The 20,000-nt window shown below is 45.4% G+C and overlaps 1 protein-coding gene across 4 annotated transcripts in view; it reads right to left on the minus strand.

Moving 5' to 3' along the window:
* The window catches only part of UCHL5 (ubiquitin C-terminal hydrolase L5), a 578,874-nt gene that overhangs the window by 148,650 nt on the left and 410,224 nt on the right, over positions 1 to 20,000 (minus strand). The window lies entirely within an intron of this gene.

A 20,000-nucleotide genomic window follows, 5' to 3' on the forward strand; every position in this document is an offset into this window, starting at 1 on the left:
CTGTCTATCTCTGTCTATCTCTGTCTATCTCTGTCTATCTCTGTCTCTGTATCTCTGTCTCTGTCTATCCCTGTCTCTGTCTATCTCTGTCTCTGTCTATCCCTGTCTCTGTCTATCCCTGTCTCTGTCTATCCCTGTCTCTGTCTATCCCTGTCTCTGTCTATCCCTGTCTCTGTCTATCCCTGTCTCTGTCTGTCTCTGTCTCTGTCTGTCTCTGTCTGTCTCTGTCTATCTCTGTCTATCTCTGTCTCTGTCTCTGTCTGTCTGTCTGTCTCTGTCTGTCTCTCTCTGTCTGTCTGTCTCTGTCTGTCTATCTCTGTCTATCTCTGTCTCTGTCTATCTCTTTCTCTGTCTATCTCTGTCTCTGTCTATCCCTGTCTCTGTCTATCTCTTTCTCTGTCTATCTCTGTCTCTGTCTATCCCTGTCTCTATCTCTGTCTCTGTCTCTGTCTATATCTCTCTGTCTGTCTCTGTCTGTCTCTGTCTGTCTATCTCTGTCTCTGTCTATCCCTGTCTCTGTCTATCTCTTTCTCTGTCTCTCTGTCTCTGTCTATCCCTGTCTCTGTCTCTATCTCTGTCTCTGTCTCTGTCTATCTCTGTCTCTGTCTATATCTCTCTCTGTCTGTCTGTCTCTGTCGGTCTCTGTCTGTCTCTGTCTCTGTCTATCTCTGTCTCTGTCTATCTCTGTCTCTATCTCTCTCTGTCTGTCTCTGTCTGTCTCTGTCTGTCTCTGTCTGTCTCTGTCTGTCTCTGTCTATCCCTGTCTATCCCTGTCTATCCCTGTCTCTGTCTCTATCTCTGTCTCTGTCTCTATCTCTCTCTGTCTGTCTCTGTCTGTCTCTGTCTGTCTCTGTCTGTCTCTGTCTGTCTCTGTCTGTCTCTGTCTGTCTCTGTCTATCTCTGTCTATCCCTGTCTATCCCTGTCTATCCCTGTCTCTGTCTCTATCTCTGTCTCTGTCTGTCTCTGTCTCTCTGTCTGTCTCTGTCTGTCTCTGTCTGTCTGTCTGTCTCTGTCTATCTCTGTCTCTGTCTGTCTCTGTCTATCTCTGTCTATCTCTGTCTATCTCTGTCTCTGTCTATCCCTGTCTCTGTCTATCCCTGTCTCTGTCTATCCCTGTCTCTGTCTATCCCTGTCTCTGTCTATCTCTATCTCTGTCTATCTCTGTCTCTGACTATCTCTGTCTCTGACTATCTCTGTCTATCTCTGTCTGTCTCTATCTCTGTCTATCTCTATCTCTATCTCTGTCTGTCTCTGTCTGTCTCTGTCTATCTCTGTCTCTGTCTATCTCTGTCTCTCTCTATCTCTGTCTCTCTCTATCTCTGTCTCTCTCTATCTCTGTCTATCTCTGTCTCTGTATCTCTCTGTCTCTGTATCTCTCTGTCTCTGTATCTCTCTGTCTCTGTATCTCTCTGTCTCTGTATCTCTCTGTCTATCTCTGTCTGTCTCTGTCTATCTCTGTCTGTCTATCTCTGTCTCTGTCTATCTCTGTCTATCTCTGTCTATCTCTATCTCTGTCTATCTCTGTCTCTGTATCTCTCTGTCTCTGTATCTCTCTGTCTCTGTATCTCTCTGTATCTCTCTGTCTCTGTATCTCTCTGTCTATCTCTGTCTGTCTCTGTCTATCTCTGTCTATCTCTGTCTATCTCTGTCTATCTCTATCTCTGTCTCTGTATCTCTCTGTCTCTGTATCTCTCTGTCTCTGTATCTCTCTGTCTCTGTATCTCTCTGTCTCTGTATCTCTCTGTCTCTGTATCTCTCTGTCTCTGTATCTCTCTGTCTCTCTCTGTCTCTCTCTGTCTCTCTCTGTCTCTCTCTGTCTCTCTCTGTCTATCTCTGTCTATCTCTGTCTATCTCTGTCTCTGTCTATCTCTGTCTCTGTCTGTCTCTGTCTCTGTCTGTCTCTGTCTCTGTCTGTCTCTGTCTATCCCTGTCTCTGTCTATCCCTGTCTCTGTCTATCCCTGTCTCTGTCTGTCTCTGTCTGTCTCTGTCTCTGTCTGTGTCTGTCTCTGTCTGTCTCTGTCTGTCTCTGTCTATCTCTGTCTATCTCTGTCTCTGTCTGTCTCTGTCTGTCTCTGTCTGTCTCTGTCTGTCTCTGTCTGTCTCTGTCTATCTCTGTCTCTATCTCTGTCTCTATCTCTGTCTCTATCTCTGTCTCTATCTCTGTCTCTATCTCTGTCTCTATCTCTGTCTATCCCTGTCTCTGTCTATCTCTGTCTCTGTCTATCTCTGTCTCTGTCTATCTCTGTCTCTGTCTATCTCTGTCTCTGTCTATCTCTGTCTCTGTCTATCTCTGTCTCTGTCTATCCCTGTCTCTCTCTCTCTCTGTCTCTCTCTATCTCTGTCTATCTCTGTCTCTGTCTATCCCTGTCTCTCTCTATCCCTGTCTCTCTCTATCTCTGTCTATCTCTGTCTCTGTCTATCTCTGTCTCTGTCTATCTCTGTCTCTGTCTATCTCTGTCTCTGTCTATCTCTGTCTCTGTCTGTCTATGTCTGTCTCTGTCTCTGTCTATCTCTGTCTCTGTCTATCTCTGTCTCTGTCTATCTCTGTCTCTGTCTATCTCTGTCTCTGTCTATCTCTGTCTCTGTCTATCTCTATCTCTGTCTATCTCTATCTCTGTCTATCTCTATCTCTGTCTATCTCTGTCTGTCTCTGTCTGTCTCTGTCTATCTCTGTCTCTGTCTATCTCTGTCTCTGTCTATCTCTGTCTATCCCTGTCTCTGTCTATCCCTGTCTCTGTCTATCCCTGTCTCTGTCTATCCCTGTCTCTGTCTATCCCTGTCTCTGTCTATCCCTGTCTCTGTCTATCCCTGTCTCTGTCTATCCCTGTCTCTGTCTATCCCTGTCTCTGTCTATCCCTGTCTCTGTCTATCCCTGTCTCTGTCTATCCCTGTCTCTGTCTATCCCTGTCTCTGTCTATCCCTGTCTCTGTCTATCCCTGTCTCTGTCTATCCCTGTCTCTGTCTATCCCTGTCTCTGTCTATCCCTGTCTCTCTCTGTCTCTGTCTATCTCTGTCTATCTCTGTCTGTCTCTCTCTGTCTCTGTCTATCTCTGTCTATCCCTGTCTCTGTCTATCTCGGTCTATCTCTATCTCTGTCTATCCCTGTCTCTGTCTATCTCTGTCTCTGTCTATCTCTGTCTCTGTCTATCTCTGTCTCTGTCTATCTCTGTCTCTGTCTATCTCTGTCTCTGTCTATCTCTGTCTCTGTCTATCTCTGTCTCTGTCTATCTCTGTCTCTGTCTATCCCTGTCTCTCTCTATCCCTGTCTCTCTCTATCTGTCTATCTCTGTCTCTGTCTATCCCTGTCTCTCTCTATCTCTGTCTCTCTCTATCTCTGTCTATCTCTGTCTCTGTCTATCTCTGTCTCTGTCTATCTCTGTCTCTGTCTATCTCTGTCTCTGTCTATCTCTGTCTCTGTCTCTCTCTATCTCTGTCTATCTCTGTCTCTGTCTATCCCTGTCTCTCTCTATCCCTGTCTCTCTCTATCTCTGTCTATCTCTGTCTCTGTCTATCTCTGTCTCTGTCTATCTCTGTCTCTGTCTATCTCTGTCTCTGTCTATCTCTGTCTCTGTCTGTCTATGTCTGTCTCTGTCTCTGTCTATCTCTGTCTCTGTCTATCTCTGTCTCTGTCTATCTCTGTCTCTGTCTATCTCTGTCTCTGTCTATCTCTGTCTCTGTCTATCTCTGTCTCTGTCTATCTCTGTCTCTGTCTATCTCTATCTCTGTCTATCTCTATCTCTGTCTATCTCTATCTCTGTCTGTCTCTGTCTATCTCTGTCTATCTCTGTCTCTGTCTATCTCGGTCAATCTCTATCTCTGTCTCTGTCTATCTCTGTCTGTCTATCTCTGGCTGTCTATCTCTATCTCTGTCTATCTCTGTCTCTGTCTGTCTCTGTCTGTCTCTCTCTATCTCTGTCTCTCTCTATCTCTGTCTCTCTCTGTCTCTGTCTATCTCTGTCTATCTCTGTCTATCTCTGTCTATCTCTGTCTATCTCTGTCTCTGTCTATCTCTGTCTCTGTCTATCTCTGTCTATCTCTGTCTCTCTCTATCTCTGTCTCTCTCTATCTCTGTCTCTCTCTCTGTCTCTCTCTGTCTCTGTCTATATCTGTCTCTCTCTATCTCTGTCTCTCTCTATCTCTGTCTGTCTCTCTCTATCTCTGTCTCTGTCTGTCTCTGTCTGTCTCTGTCTGTCTCTCTCTGTCTCTGTCTGTCTCTCTCTGTCTCTGTCTCTCTCTGTCTCTCTCTGTCTCTCTCTGTCTCTCTCTGTCTCTCTCTGTCTCTCTCTGTCTCTCTCTGTCTCTCTCTGTCTCTGTCTCTCTCTGTCTGTCTCTGTCTCTCTCTGTCTGTCTCTGTCTCTCTCTGTCTCTGTCTATCTCTGTCTGTCTATCTCTACCTCTACCTCTCTACCGCTACCTCTCTACCTCTACCTACCTCTACCTCGAGATCTTTATCACTAGATCTCTAGATCTTTCTCTCCCTCTCTCTCTAGATCTCTCTCTCTAGATCTCTCTCTTTCTCCCTCTCTCCAGATCTCTAGATCTCTAGATCTCTCTATCTATATACATCTCTATATTATATATATATATATATATATATATATATATATATATATATATATATATATATATATATATATATATATATTCTATGTGCTGCCAGTTTGAAGTCAAGTTAGTACCAGTATGGGAAACCGGCATTTTCATTCTGTTTTCATTATATGTTGCATGTAACAGGGAGTGATGCTCTGTTTTGCTGGATTTGCACTCTAGCACCTGGCAGCTTAATTAGCCTTTTTTGTGTTCACCTGCTGATCTTGTAGATTTTTAAAACCCAGGAAAGATGCAGCTTAGCGTAGGACCCAGCAAAGGAGGGTGCCGTGAAGAGATGCTGGGCTAGTATTACAATGGCCATTTTAATATTCTAAATAACTCCAAAAATAGTACGTAGAATTTATTGTGGTTTCTCACCGTGTGCGACTGTTGCTTTTTTTTTCATATAATATTTTATATTATACACATACATACACACATACATACATACATACATACATACATACATACATACACACACACACACACACACACACACTCTCTACAGCCCAAAGGTTTGGACACACCTTCTCATTCAAATAGTTTTCTTTATTTTCATGACTGAAAATTGTAGATTCACATTGAAGGCATCAAAACTATGAATTAACACATGTGGATCACATGTGGAATGAAATTCTTAACAAAAAAGTGTGAAACAACTGAAAATATGTCTTATATTCTAGGTTCTTTAAAGTAGCCACCTTTTGCTTTGATTACTGCTTTGCACACTCTTGGGATTCTCTTGATTAGCTTCAAGAGGTAGTCACCGGATATTGTTTTCACTTCACAGGTGTGCCCTCAGGTTTAATAATTGGGATTTCTTGCCTTATAAATGGGATTGGGACCATCAGTTGTGTTGTGTAGAAGTCTGGTGGATACACAGCTGATAATCCTACTGAATAGACTGTTAGAATTTGTATTATGGCAAGAAAAAAGCAGCTAAGTAAAGAAAAACGAGTGGCTATCATTACTTTAAGAAATAAAGGTCAGACAGTCCGAAAAACTGGGAAAACTTTGGAAGTGTCCCCAAGTGCAGTGGCAAAAACCATCAAATGCTACAAAGAAACTGGCTCACATGAGGACCGCCCCAGGAAAGGAAGACCAGGAGTCACCTCTGCTGCAGATTATAAGTTTATCTGAGTCACCAGCCTCAGAAATCACAGGTTAACAGCAGCTCAGATTAGAGACCAGTTCAATGCCACACACAGTTCTAGCAGCAGACACATCTCTAGAACAGCAGTTAAGAGGAGACTATGCAGCAGACCTTCATGGTAAAATAGATGCTAGGAAACCACTGCTAAGGACAGGCAACAAGCAAAAGAGACTTGTTTGGGCTAAAAAACACAAGGAATGGACATTAGACCAGTGGAAATCTGTGCTTTGGTGTGATGAGTCCAAATTTGAGATCTTTGGATCCAACCACCGTGTCTTTCTGCGACGCAGAAAAGGTGAACGGATGGACTCTACATGGCTGGTTCCCATCGTGAAGCATGGAGGAGGAGGTGTGATGGTGTGGGGGTGCTTGTCTGGTGACACTGTTGGGGATTTGGAGCTAAGAGAAAAGACGGTGTGCAAAAAGCCAGGGATACACCTGTATAAATGTGCAAAAGGTCTTTATTTATAAAGCAAACATTTATGTGGACACAAACATGTTAAAACCACTTAAAAAGGCATATGGAGCCTATATGAACTGTGTTTATCCCCTGTAAGGGATAAAACATCCCCCTGGCACAATAAAAGGTCACAAGGTTAACCTAGTAGGGCTGCATGCAATGCATAAGAGATCCTAGTGGTAAAGCATTATAGTTGATATAAGCATATTGGATTAAATAACAAATACATTTGCACAAGGTAGAACAGCCGCCAGATCAACATGAACCATAGTATCAGTACAAAGTATCAGCATAGGTAGCAGCCAAAGTAGTACAAGGGACCCTAGGATCACCAATTTACCAGCCCATACTGGAGACACCAAGAATCAGAGTCCAAATAATAGCCAGGGTGGGGTAGGAAAGTCCCCACGGGTATCGCTGTCACCTGGGACAGCTTCGTCAGGGGTAGGATGTGCCCACATAGAGGGCTGGGGTTTAAATAACCCAACAAATTATCGTGACAGCTGTTTGAAAGCCCATCTGATAGTTGAAAACGCCGCGTTCAGCATGTCCCCGGCGTCCTGGAAGTCACATGCACGCCAGGGTCCAATCAGGAAGAGGGAAGGGATTATTGGGTGTTTTCGGGTACCGCGCATGCGCGAGACTCCGAAAACATGGCGGCCGCCATGTAAAGAGACATAAGAGCTCTTCTGTCTCCTTACATGGTGGCCGCCATGTTTTCGGAGTCCCGCGCATGCGCGGTACCCGAAAACACCCAATAATCCCTTCCCTCTTCCTGATTGGACGCTGGCGTGCATGTGACTTCCGGGACGCCGGGGACATGCTGAACGCGGCGTTTTCAACTATCAGATGGGCTTTCAAACAGCTGTCACGATAATTTGTTGGGTTATTTAAACCCCAGCCCTCTATGTGGGCACATCCTACCCCTGACGAAGCTGTCCCAGGTAACAGCGATACCCGTGGGGACTTTCCTACCCCACCCTGGCTATTATTTGGACTCTGATTCTTGGTGTCTCCAGTATGGGCTGGTAAATTGGTGATCCTAGGGTCCCTTGTACTACTTTGGCTGCTACCTATGCTGATACTTTGTACTGATACTATGGTTCATGTTGATCTGGCGGCTGTTCTACCTTGTGCAAATGTATTTGTTATTTAATCCAATATGCTTATATCAACTATAATGCTTTACCACTAGGATCTCTTATGTATTGCATGCAGCCCTACTAGGTTAACCTTGTGAGTTTCTATTAATGGATCATTAAGATCCCTCAGGTGGTGCCCTCCCCCCTTCTTATCGATTTGTGCTCTATAACACCTTTCTTTAGGGTGTTCTTCTGGAGTGTTGGCACACCGATTGCTTATCTGATATTTATCTTATATTTCTCATATTAAGGTCTTCCTTGACAGCAGTTATGAATTTAGAGGAAAGGATTAACGCCTGGTCCCTTCAAACTGTGGATGTTTTTGATGTTTGTACCCCTGACCAGACTGATAATATTGTAAATAGTGAAAATGGGTTTGATAAGCTCAGTGAAGAACTGATTAAGCAACATAAAAATCTAACTAAAGTTTGGTATAATTTAAAAAGCTTGGAGCATTACAAAAGATTGGGTATCACTCCAAGGGGACTGAGAGTCCAGATTTTCCCTGCCTGGGAGACGGACCCTGACTTCAGGAAAACTTGGGAGGCAGGCCTGGCCAAATGCTCTGCTATCATTCTGGATATGCTTATTATGCATGATCGTGAGCTCCTTACCTCTATAAAAGAAGAAATTAGTACCAGGGAAACCAAACTGAGGAGTTTTGACCAAACCACTTTGGTGAGTCCTTTTCAGAATAAACTGAAGGGTATTATTGATCAATTTGAAAAAGAGATTATTAGGAGGAAAAAGAGTAAACTATCAAGGGATCAGAAGGATTTCCAGACAGGACAGGTGTATAAGTGGAACCATAGGGGCAATAGTAGGTCCAAATTGAGAAATAGGAGACAGGAATCTCATATTCCCAACACCACCAATCAGGCTTCATCTAGTGAAGATTTTTTATCTTCGGATCCAAGCGATCTAGAAAACGACACAGGAGGGGCAGAAGGAGGGGACATAAACCTCATAAGTGGAATAAGGAGAACTGCTTGGTCACCCCACAAACGCGGGGGGGAATCGGAAAAGGAAGTAGTGGACAACAACAGTAATGGAGGTAATTTGAAAATTATTAATTTGTCTAAGTATGAAATTAGTGCTATTGAGGAGAATATCCTCTCTAGGGGATTATCATTTTCACCCATGAACAACTTAGACAAATTTGTTTTCATTAAAGACGTCTATTTGTTTTGCAGACAAATTAACTTTAAGCTTCTTTACCAAAAACCCCAGTTGGTGGATTCCCTGCCCCAGGATGAACAATTGGCCTTCCAGACATTACTTGATCTGATGGAGGAGCAAAATGACCCCCAGGGTAAGAGAAGTTTCCCGGGCAGACTGCCCTCGCAAGTTACCCCCCGCCTCTCTCTCTTTCCTGTGGTCCAGATCTTTTTTGATTCCGTCTGTAGAGACATACGTGCCCTCAAAATAGATAACAACAGACAGAATAACATCTCTGTTGAGGAAAAAAGAGCTTTACGGAACCTTAGAGAGAATAAGGACCTAGTAATAAAAGAGGCAGATAAAGGGGGCAACATTGTCCTATGGCCTGTGAAGATGTACATTGATGAGGCTAAACGCCAACTGTCTAACCGAGATATTTACCAACCTCTCCCTTCTGACCCCACCTTGATCTTTAAATCTAAGATGGACCGCCTCCTGACTCACGCACATCATCAAGGAATTATTACCAAAAGGGAACTTGAATTCCTCACGGTCAAGTATCCAACGACTCCAACCTTCTATATGCTCCCGAAGGTGCATAAATCATTCATTAACCCACCAGGTAGACCTATTGTTGCTGGAATAGGAGGGATTCTTGAGCAGCCATGTCTTTACCTGGATTTCTATTTACAGCCCATTGCCCTTCAGTTGGACTCCTACATCAGGGACTCGGCGGACCTCATCACACGATTAGAAGATCTCGACATCCCAGAAGGTACTATTTTGGTAACTATGGACGTAGAGTCCCTTTACACCAATATCAGACATGATTTAGGTGTGGGGGCGGTTTCATATTTTTTGTCCAAGAATAGTACGGGATCTAGAGAACATGATGAATTCCTGTTGAACCTGCTGTCTATGATCCTTAATTTGAACTATTTTGTGTTCGACAGGGTCTTTTATAAGCAGGTGTCAGGGACCGCGATGGGGGCGCGCTGTGCCCCCTCTTACATTGGCATCTTTCTTGGGTGGTGGGAGGAGACGAGAGTCCGGAATATGACCAACTATGGAAGACTCGTTTACAGGTGGTTTAGATATCTGGATGATGTCTTGATGCTGTGGACTGGGTCGTGGGGGGATTGTGAGGAGTTTATTACGGAACTGAACAATAACTCACTTAATATTTTTCTCACATCCCATCTATCACTTATCACAGTTGATTTTCTGGATTTGAAAATTTCCTCGCTGAATTCAAGAATTGTAATGGATCTTTTCCGGAAACCGACCTCAACAAATAGTCTTTTGCACTATTCAAGTTTTCACCCAGCGCACCAACGTAAAGGAATCCCGAAGGGCCAATTCCTTCGTCTCCGAAGGAATTGCAGCAGGGAGGAAGATTTCTACACACAATCCCAAGATTTGACTAAAAGATTTTTGGCAAGAGGATATCCCAAAAAGGTAATTTCTCAGGCCTTTCAACACTCTGCCTCTAGGGAAAGGAGAGATGTACTGGCTAAACAAGATCAAAATAGAGCAGAATATAAGACTAGTATCATTACTGTCTATAATAATCAGTGGTCAGAGCTACGCCGTATATTGCAGAAAAATTGGGGGATCTTGCAAAGTGAACAAGCCCTAACTAAACATATCTCTGATGTGGCGGGCATGGTGGCTAGGAGGGCTAGAAATCTTAAGGACTGCCTTACAGCTAGTCATTTTTGCATACCCACAAAAAGAACGGATGGGGTTTTTTCTGTTGAAGGTTCCTATCCATGCGGAAATTGCAGTATTTGCCCCCTCATGCTAGCTAGAGATCTAATTTTTTGTACCATGTTTCCATCCTTACAGAGACCTCGGGGCTTTTTCAATTGTAGGACCAAGAATTTGGTCTATGGACTGATTTGCGGATGTCCCAAAATATATGTCGGACAAACGGGACAAGAGCTCCGAAAACGGACACAGCAGCATCTATCTACTATTGGAACAGCGAAAACGGATCTGGAAAAAGGAAAAACGATATCATCAGTGGCTATGCATTTTCTAAAGGAACATGGCGGGCGGACATCTAATATAAGGATCCTTGGACTGGAAAAAATCAAAATCAACATCAGAGGTGGTAATACCACCTTGGATCTTCTTAGACGCGAATCGGCCTGGATTTTTCAACTGAATTGTCTTGCCCCACATGGTATTAATGAGGACCTTCTTTTTACGGGTTTCTATAAACAGAGGTGATGTTGTTCCCTCTCCTTAGGACTCTGGGTGACCTCAGATGGTGTTGGGAGTATTGATAAATTCCACAAATGTCTCTATTTTACAGTTATAACTTCCTTTGGTCTGGGCCTTGAAAAGAAAAAGAAAATGAATGTATTTTTGCATGTAAATTATATGTGGGGGGGGTCCCTATTCCACCAATTAGGGGTGTTCACCTTTCCCTGGTGATCCCACTATATATATAGATAGATCTTTTTGGCAATTTCTTATACATTCTGGATTACATGGGCCCAGATTAGAGAGAATTGTAAATGGGAAAGATATAGACACTATTGTTGGCGGGCTATGTCTGAGGACTACTAGTTATGTGCTGCTTGGGGAGCCATTTGTCCGCTGCCGAAATATTATAGTCTGATATTGGTGGGAGCAGGCTGATGCAAGGCTTGATAGAGCCGCCTGTTCATTTTTTCGGTTGCGATCTGCCTAGCACTGTAGACATGAGTCCATTCATATGCCATTATTGAGTGGAATGTGTACAGGACAACTAGTATATGTGCATAAAGGCCCCCTTTTTTGTCACATTAACACTGCTGCACTTTGTCCTCTGATAGACTTTTTTCGGGGGTTTTTTGAACTTTGTCCCAAGCATCTTGCACGACATAGCCTGTCTTGATATTATACCTCATTCCTGTAGAGTCATACTCACATATGTGCCAGATGTCAACAGGTTCTACCCCTGACATCCTATTATTTTTGCATTTTTGTGATATTCTTTGCAGTGCAGAAATATCCGTTTTGAGCACTCCTATACTCCCAGATTAGTTGCACCTATAATTTAGTGCAGGGAGAGGAGGGTAAGCCGACGGTGAGCGGGGGCGCCATTGCGTAACCTAGGGTGCCAACCTCCGCAGGCTAGGTAGGGAGAAGTGTAGGGGTGTCGACCACTCCCATTCTGCACTGCAGCACTTTTTTCCTGTATTTGTATGTATACATGTGTGTGTATTTTCATTTTGGGATATCTATTTTAATCTTATGTAATTAAAAGTGAAATTTTAAAGGGTTTTTCCACGGTTTACAGTATATGATCCCTTAATAATTATCTATGACGGTTTTTTCTTGAAAGATATAGACACCATTCAAAATTATCTGTATTTCTTGTTTTATGTATTTTGTGGTGACTCTACTCTACACATATCTGATATTTTGAAAGGGGACCTACTCACTGTATTTCTGATACAAAACATCCTCTTCTCCAAAAAACGGAACCTATAAGCTCTTCTGTCTCCTTACATGGCGGCCGCCATGTTTTCGGAGTCCCGCGCATGCGCGGTACCCGAAAACACCCAATAATCCCTTCCCTCTTCCTGATTGGACGCTGGCGTGCATGTGACTTCCGGGACGCCGGGGACATGCTGAACGCGGCGTTTTCAACTATCAGGTGGGCTTTCAAACAGCTGTCACGATAATTTGTTGGGTTATTTAAACCCCAGCCCTCTATGTGGGCACATCCTACCCCTGACGAAGCTGTCCCAGGTGACAGCGATACGCGTGGGGACTTTCCTACCCCACCCTGGCTATTATTTGGACTCTGATTCTTGGTGTCTCCAGTATGGGCTGGTAAATTGGTGATCCTAGGGTCCCTTGTACTACTTTGGCTGCTACCTATGCTGATACTTTGTACTGATACTATGGTTCATGTTGCTCTGGCGGCTGTTCTACCTTGTGCAAATGTATTTGTTATTTAATCCAATATGCTTATATCAACTATAATGCTTTACCACTAGGATCTCTTATGTATTGCATGCAGCCCTACTAGGTTAACCTTGTGACCTTTTATTGTGCCAGGGGGATGTTTTATCCCTTACAGGGGATAAACACAGTTCATACAGGCTCCATATGCTTTTTTAAGTGGTTTTAACATGTTTGTGTCCACATAAATGTTTGCTTTATAAATAAAGACCTTTTGCACATTTATACAGGTGTATCCCTGGCTTTTTGCACACCGTCTTTTCTCTTAGCTCCATGTCTAATTTGGGTGTGTTAAGGTGATCCCTTTTTGTTTCTATTAATGGATCATTAAGATCCGTCAGGTGGTTCCCTCCCCCCTTCTTATCGACTGTTGGGGATTTATTCAAAATTTAAGGCATACTGAACCAGCATGGCTACCACAGCATCTTGCAGTGGCATGCTATTCGATCCGTTTTGCGTTTAGTTGTACCATAATTTATTTTTCAACAGGACAATGACCCCAAACACAATTCCAGGCTGTGTAAGGGATATTCTATTAAGAAGGAGAGTGATTGGGTGCTATGCCAGATGACCTGGCCTCCACAGTCACCAGACCTGAACCCAATTGAGATGGTTTGGGGTGATCTGGACCGCAGCGTGAAGGCAAAAGGGCCAACAAGTGCTAAGCATCTCTGGGAACTCCTTCAAGACTGTTGGAAGATCAATTCCGTTGACTACCTCTTGAAGCTCATCAAGAGAATGCCAAGAGTGTGCAAAGCAGTAATCAAAGCAAAAGGTGGCTACTTTGAAGAACCTAGAATATAAAGACATATCAGATGTGTCACACTTTTTTGTTAAGTATTTCATTCCACATGTGTTAATTCATAGTTTTGATGCCTTTAATGTGAAGCTACAATTTTCAGAGTCATGAAAATACAGAAAACTCTTTGAATGAGGTGTGTCCAAACTTTTGTTCTGTACTGTATAAACTTAACTAATGAAAAAAAGTGCAGGTTTGTTATACTAAACAAGCAAAAAATGTGCAAAAAAGTGATCCAAGATGTATAGAAAAAAAAACAAAACATGAATTCATTAAAAATGTCACTTTGCCATGCAAAGAATGCGGTCACTTAATTTTTTTCTATATGCGGCCCATACACCCAGCTGAGTTTGAGACCCCTACTTTAGGCCTGTTTCACATATCAGTAAAAAAAGAAATGTTCTTTACTGACGTGCAAAAAACGCTTATGTCCCTCCATGTGCCGTGATTGACAGCACACGGTGATTGTCCATGTGCAATCCGTGATTGCACATGGACTTTACTCACCTGTCATGCTCCTGCTGTCCGTGGTGCTGAACTCCTCGGCCCTGCAGCATCCGCCCACCGCTCTCTGCAGCTACTTTCGGGTCAGCTCTGGCTGCATTCATGAATAGCTTATGCATGCCATAATGAACCAGGCAGGAAGCTGCAGAGAGCACCGCTGGAGTCGGGTGAGTTGAAAACACCTCGGTTACTTACCGGTAGCCGGTTTTTCCAGAACCCATGACAGCACCACGTGAGAGAGGGATCCGCCCAGCGAGGACAGGAAACCATTCTGAAATAAAAGGGCGGTACCTCTCCCCTTCGTCAGTTGATTACCGAGAATTGAGAGGACCTCCAACAAACGTTAGAACTTAACTCTATCACCAACTATAACACACACATGCACACCCAAAATAGTGCACACTAAGGATGAAAAGGGAGGGATTATATGGGTGCTGTCATGGGTTCTGGAAAAACCGGCTACCGGTAAGTAACCGAGGTGTTTTCCCCTCACCCATGACAGCACCACGTGAGAGATTTCCAGAGAATAACGTATTAGGGAGGGACCAACGTCTCAAGCACCTTTCTACAAAACGAGAGATCAGCCGAGGAGGATAGATCCAACCGATAGTGACGGAAGAAAAAGGAGAATCTGAAGACCAGGTAGCGGTCCTACAAATCCGGTCAATAGATACCTGCGTCTTCTCAGCCCCGGAGGGCGACACCGCACCGGTGGAATGGGCCCTTAAGCCCTCAGGGAAGGCAGCCCCACTAGATGAGTAGGCTAAGCAATGGCCTCCCTAATCCACCTAGAGATAGTGCAGTTTCACACCCAGAGACTTTTCTACTACAGACAGGGCTATGAAAAAGGACTGTGTTTTCCCCACACTATGTGTCACTGAGATGTAGAGAAGCAGGGCCCTATGAACCTCCAACGTATGAATCTGTTGTACCCCGGTATTTGTAGGATGGCCGCAAAAGGAGGGAGGATTATACCCTGCGTGCTATGGAATCGAGAGGCGACCATTGGGAGAAAGGGTCCTATGAACACATTACCCGGCCTATCGTTAAACAACTAAGCGTAGGGCTGTACTACCCATAAGGCGCGTAAGAACTAATTCTGCGAGCGAACGCCAAGGCCCAGAGCAAAATAGTTTCCAATGTCAGTAGCGTCAGGGACATTTTTTTTTTTTTTTGGCAAGAGGTTCAAAGGGAGGACTCGTGAGGGCGTCCAACCCTAATTTGATCCCCCGGTGGAACTTTCAGGCAGGAACTCACAAACCCAATAACCTTGAACCCACCGGTTTGCTGCCAGTTTTCCAATGGATAAGGTTCCTAGGGCAGAACAGGAACCCCTAGAGTGTACACTGAGAATCCTAGAGCAACCACGTCTGCAAGAATGCCAATGTGCATGGAATAGGAACTCATACCCAAGGGACCAATTAAAAAGAAGGGGAACTTTTGCCACCCTCTCCCATAGAGTGTAGTGGTAACCGGTTTATGGCTCTGCAGCAAGGAAGAGACCGGGTCCGAGGAGAACCCTTGCGCATCAGCAACAACCTCTCAAGTTCTAAGCTGTGAAATGAAAAAAACCCTTTTCCTGCACGAGGAACACAGGTTACTGCACTAACAGGTCCGGAATCCCTGGCAGAACCCCAGGATCCGGGACAGACATTGTCCTCAGGAGAGAGAGCCATGGCCCCTTGGGCCAGAAGGGGGCGAGGGGAAGGAAGGGCCAGAAGGGGGCGAGGGGAAGGAACCTCGCCCGAGCTTCCCCAAGCTCTTGGAGAACCATCGAGAGCATGACAACAGGGGGAAGGGCAGAGGCTATTCCGAAGGTCCATGGAATGGAAGTGCATTCACCGCAAGGGCCGGACTGCTGGGATCATGGAACAAGAGGTCTATATGCCAGTTTAGCCTGGAGGAAACAGGTCCCTCCGTGGTATTCTCCACAGAGCCACTACCGTTGAAAAGATCCGCGGATTCAGGGATCATTCCCCTTGACGCGGTTATTGGCACCTGAGGTAAGCTGCCAATTACAGGAATGGCCCATCGGGATTCAAACCCACAAGCTCACACATCCAAGGCCACAAGTTTACCACGACCATGGAACGAACATTGGCATTCAGAATCCTGTGAAGTGTAGAGCCGAGGGGGATTCTGTCCCGCCCAGTAAAGACCATAAGATGCCAGAATGAGGGATGGAGAATCGTGCCAACCCCCCCCCCCCCACAGCGTTTCAGGAAGGAGACGGTAGATTGAGTGACTGACAGCAACCAAACGAGCTGACCCTGGAGGGGGGGGCAAAGGGAATTTAGTGCTCGTTCTTCAGACCCTAGCGTCAGGAGGTGTGAGAGCTGTGCTGCTTCCTGCGCTGACCACCAGCCCAGGGATATCTGCACCTGGAGGAGAGCATCCCCGGCCGTACCGGCTGGCATCAGCAGTGACCACCTTCAGATGCCGAGGTAGCCAGGAACCCCACAGACAGGTTGCCTATGGACGTCCACCAAAGCAGGTAAGTCTTGACTGGCAAGGAGAGAATGATGTCCCCTTCGAAATATCTTCCTAAGGGTTTTCCTTTTCTGTTTTTTGGGGTTTTTTTTGTTGCTGTTTGGCAGACAGGATTTGCTATTGGAGAGCCCTGGAGTGGAACAGGCCCCATGGAGCCGCCGGTAAGCACAATATCATAGTGCCCCGCAGGGATATAGTGTGTCTTAGAGACATGATGGCATGGCAGAGTGCCCCCAGGGCCTATTCTGACACCTTGAGTATCTACTCTGCTGGAACAAAAGGGATAACCTTTGGAAGGGCTGCTTGGCGTCGGATACGTTCTCCAACGCATCTTCCAGCTGTTCACCAAAAGGAGCAGATCGACATAAGGCCCTGAACAGAATTTATGCTTGGTTTGCAGGCATATGGGACAGCCCTTCAACCATAATGCCATTCCAGCCAGATTAGACAATCCTGCACAACGGGCTCCCGGCCTGATAGCATCGGCTGACGACTCTGCAAGAAAGCCGCTGCTCCCTGCAGCAGTGGTAAGTTTAGAAAAAGATATACTCCCGAGGAGTTGTATCCTTCAGCTGATCTACAATAGTTTGTAGCCAGATCCTGAAAATCACGGGCCGTGCAGGGATTTGGCAATAGCCGGCTTCAGAATTCCTGCTGATGTTTCCCACAAGTGCGTGCATACAGGAGCGTGCACATGGGACCTGGAGAGTGAGTGTCGTAACTGACAGTAACGAGTCCCCACTGTTAGTGACAGCTGTTAAGACAGAGCTGTCACCGTGTACATGTCAATCTGTAGGCATGGACCCCAACTTATGCTGTATGTCATAGGGGTGTTGTTGCCAACCGCGGAGGCTGCCGCTGATGAATTGTCACAAAGGAAGGGGCTGCTACCAACCATATAGCAATACATTGTGAGGATTAGCTCAGGTAGGCATAGGCAAGGTCACAGGACGACACAGTATCTCCATAAAAAATCGCAGCCGGTTATGAAAAACGTGTCATAAATGGCAAACATTAAACATAACAGGCCTCTCCTGGCTTACAGCAAAAACATAGCACAACCACATACCGTGGGCTTCCAGTCCGATACGGTCTCTATTGGAAGTGTGGCGTCTGTACACACTGGCTCCTGCCAGGGAACAACGCTTGCTGTGGCTCCTTCCAAGAAAACAGAGACACTCTCTCCACTGCAGGAGAGCTTTGGTCCAGTAGCCACAGCACTAACCAGCCTGGCTTGCACACTACTTCCAGCCTAAACCCAGACTGAATTCCAGAGCCCCGTGTTCAGCCTCCACACAGGCTGATACATCCAGAGCTCCCTGCTCTGCTCTCACACTCTCCAGAACACACAATGAGTCTCCTAAACAGACTGAACACACCCACAGGTGGAGGTCTGATTCTCCACACCTGCACAGCACACTGGGCTTATTAAAGGGAACCTGGCCCTTTATATGCAGAAAGAAGCCTTTGTGGAAATACAAGTCCCATAGCAACTTCTTCAGTGTAATATCGCAGCGACCTTCTCCACTGCGACATATAGCGACCATTTACCATATTGGTGGTCGCTACCTCATAACATATGCACATTTGTAACTCACATGCAGCAATCCATAGATAGAAGCAGAGACATTGCCATCTATGCCCCACACAAGGGGTCTCCGACACTCGGCCCGCAGGCCATATCGGCTCTCTGCACAGGGAACACTCCGTATGGAGTTTAGGAGCCACCTAATGATGCAGATGACATTCACGAAGATCACTCACCCACCACAGGAGATCAAGGGTACCGGTCCTGGAGGCTTCGTCGGAACACCCACAGGTCCCGCAGAAGTCGTGGAGCCACAAGAGGATTTGCCCTTCTGGCTATTGAGGCCGGGCAGGTCTGTTTCACTTAGAACGTTGACTGTTCATACGGCTATGCTGCCGGCGCTCCAGAGAGTGCTGCTGCCTTTCTGAAGCCATCCTGGGATGTAGGTACGAGCACCCATGCTGCTCCTCCACCTTCCGGTCCCATAAAGGTGCCCCCCCCGTTTCAATGCGCCCAGCGGTGTCCAGACGGTGGGCATCTGCCCTGAAACACCGCCGCTGCTGCTGCATGGGCGCCGCCATCCTCTTCAGTAGATGTCACGCAAGCACGCCTCCTGTACCCTGCATGCCTTGCGCGCGTCCCAGAGTGCGCCACATTCGGAAGTCCTAGGCAGCAGGGGAGCGCAAGGGGGGGGGGGGGGAGTGGCGGTCCGGAACCCCTGATGGGCCCTGCCGCACAACCCCGCACAGACACCAGGTTCCCCAAGGGCTGGTGGACGGCGCTTCCAGGCCCGAAGAACGGCGCCGCAGGACTCACCCTGCTTTTCCGGACACCGGACGGGGCTGGGTAAATACAGCTTCTGTACTTCAAACTTCTTACTTCAACCGCCGTATTCCAGAACAAGGTCCCATCAAGGACAGGAAACCAATTGACGAAGGGGAGAGGTACCGCCCTTTTATTTCAGAATGGTTTCCTGTCCTCGCTGGGCGGATCCCTCTCTCACGTGGTGCTGTCATGGGTGAGGGGAAAATGTTTTTTATTTTTAATGCACATTTTTTTTCTGGAACGTGTTTCACGGATCACACCATAGTGTGGTCCGTGGGACATCAGTGATGCCAGAAAAAAACGGACATGTCTCCGTGCGGCAATCACAGACACGTGTGTACACCGCACGGAGACACGGTCAGTGAAAAATCACTGATGTGTGCGCAGATCCATTGATTATAATAGTAATTCTGCTATGCATGAAAAAAAAAAAAAAAGCACATACGTACCAGAATCGCTAACGCTTGAAACAGGCCTTGAGGTGTATAAACACTAGTGCAGTATATACGCTATATAATCTCAATAATAATAATTGGAGTATGTCATATAAGTAATCAAAATTATCATAGTTTCAAGACCACTAAAATAAATATCAATTTTTATATAAACGTACACACATTTTTGTAAATATTTTATTATATATTTGAATGGGACAACACTGTAGACCTGACAGTGATACAATGTAAAGTAGTCAGTGTACAGCTTGTATAACAGTATAAGTTTTGTGTGCTCTCCAAATAACACACAGCCATTCATTTCTAAGCACCTGTCAACAGAAGTGAGTACTTCCTTAAGTGAAAATAGCAAAAATTATCCATTTTCCTTCCCCAGTGTCATGTGCATCATTAGTGTTACAAGGTCTCAGGTATGAATGGGGAGCAGGTGTGTTAAATTTGGTATTATCGCTCATACACTCTCATAGTGGTAACTAAGTTCAACATGGCACTTCTTGGCAAAGAATTTGGAGGATCAAAAGAAAAAAAAGAGAAAAGAAAAAATTGTTGTGGTTTACATAAAAGGTGGTCAAGGCTATAAGAATAAAAAAGCCTAAAACTGAACTGCAGCTCGGTGGCCAAGACCATACAGTGGTTTAACAAGATCGATTCCATTCAGAACAGGCCTCGCCATGGTTGACCAAAGAAGCTGAGTGCTCATGGTCAGTATCATATCCAGAGATTGTCTTTTCAAAGTATACATATGAGTGCTGCCAGCATTGTTGCAGAAGTTAAAGGGGAGGGGTCAGACCGTATGCCACACACTGCACCAAACTGGTCTGCATAGCTGTCGTCCAAGAAAGAAGCCTCTTCTAAAGATTATGCAGAAGAAAGACCGCAAACCGTTTGCTGAAGATAAGCAGACTAAGAACTTGGATTACTGGAACCT

Source organism: Anomaloglossus baeobatrachus, chromosome 8, assembly GCF_048569485.1.
Source record: "Anomaloglossus baeobatrachus isolate aAnoBae1 chromosome 8, aAnoBae1.hap1, whole genome shotgun sequence".
Classification (NCBI taxonomy): domain Eukaryota; kingdom Metazoa; phylum Chordata; class Amphibia; order Anura; family Aromobatidae; genus Anomaloglossus; species Anomaloglossus baeobatrachus.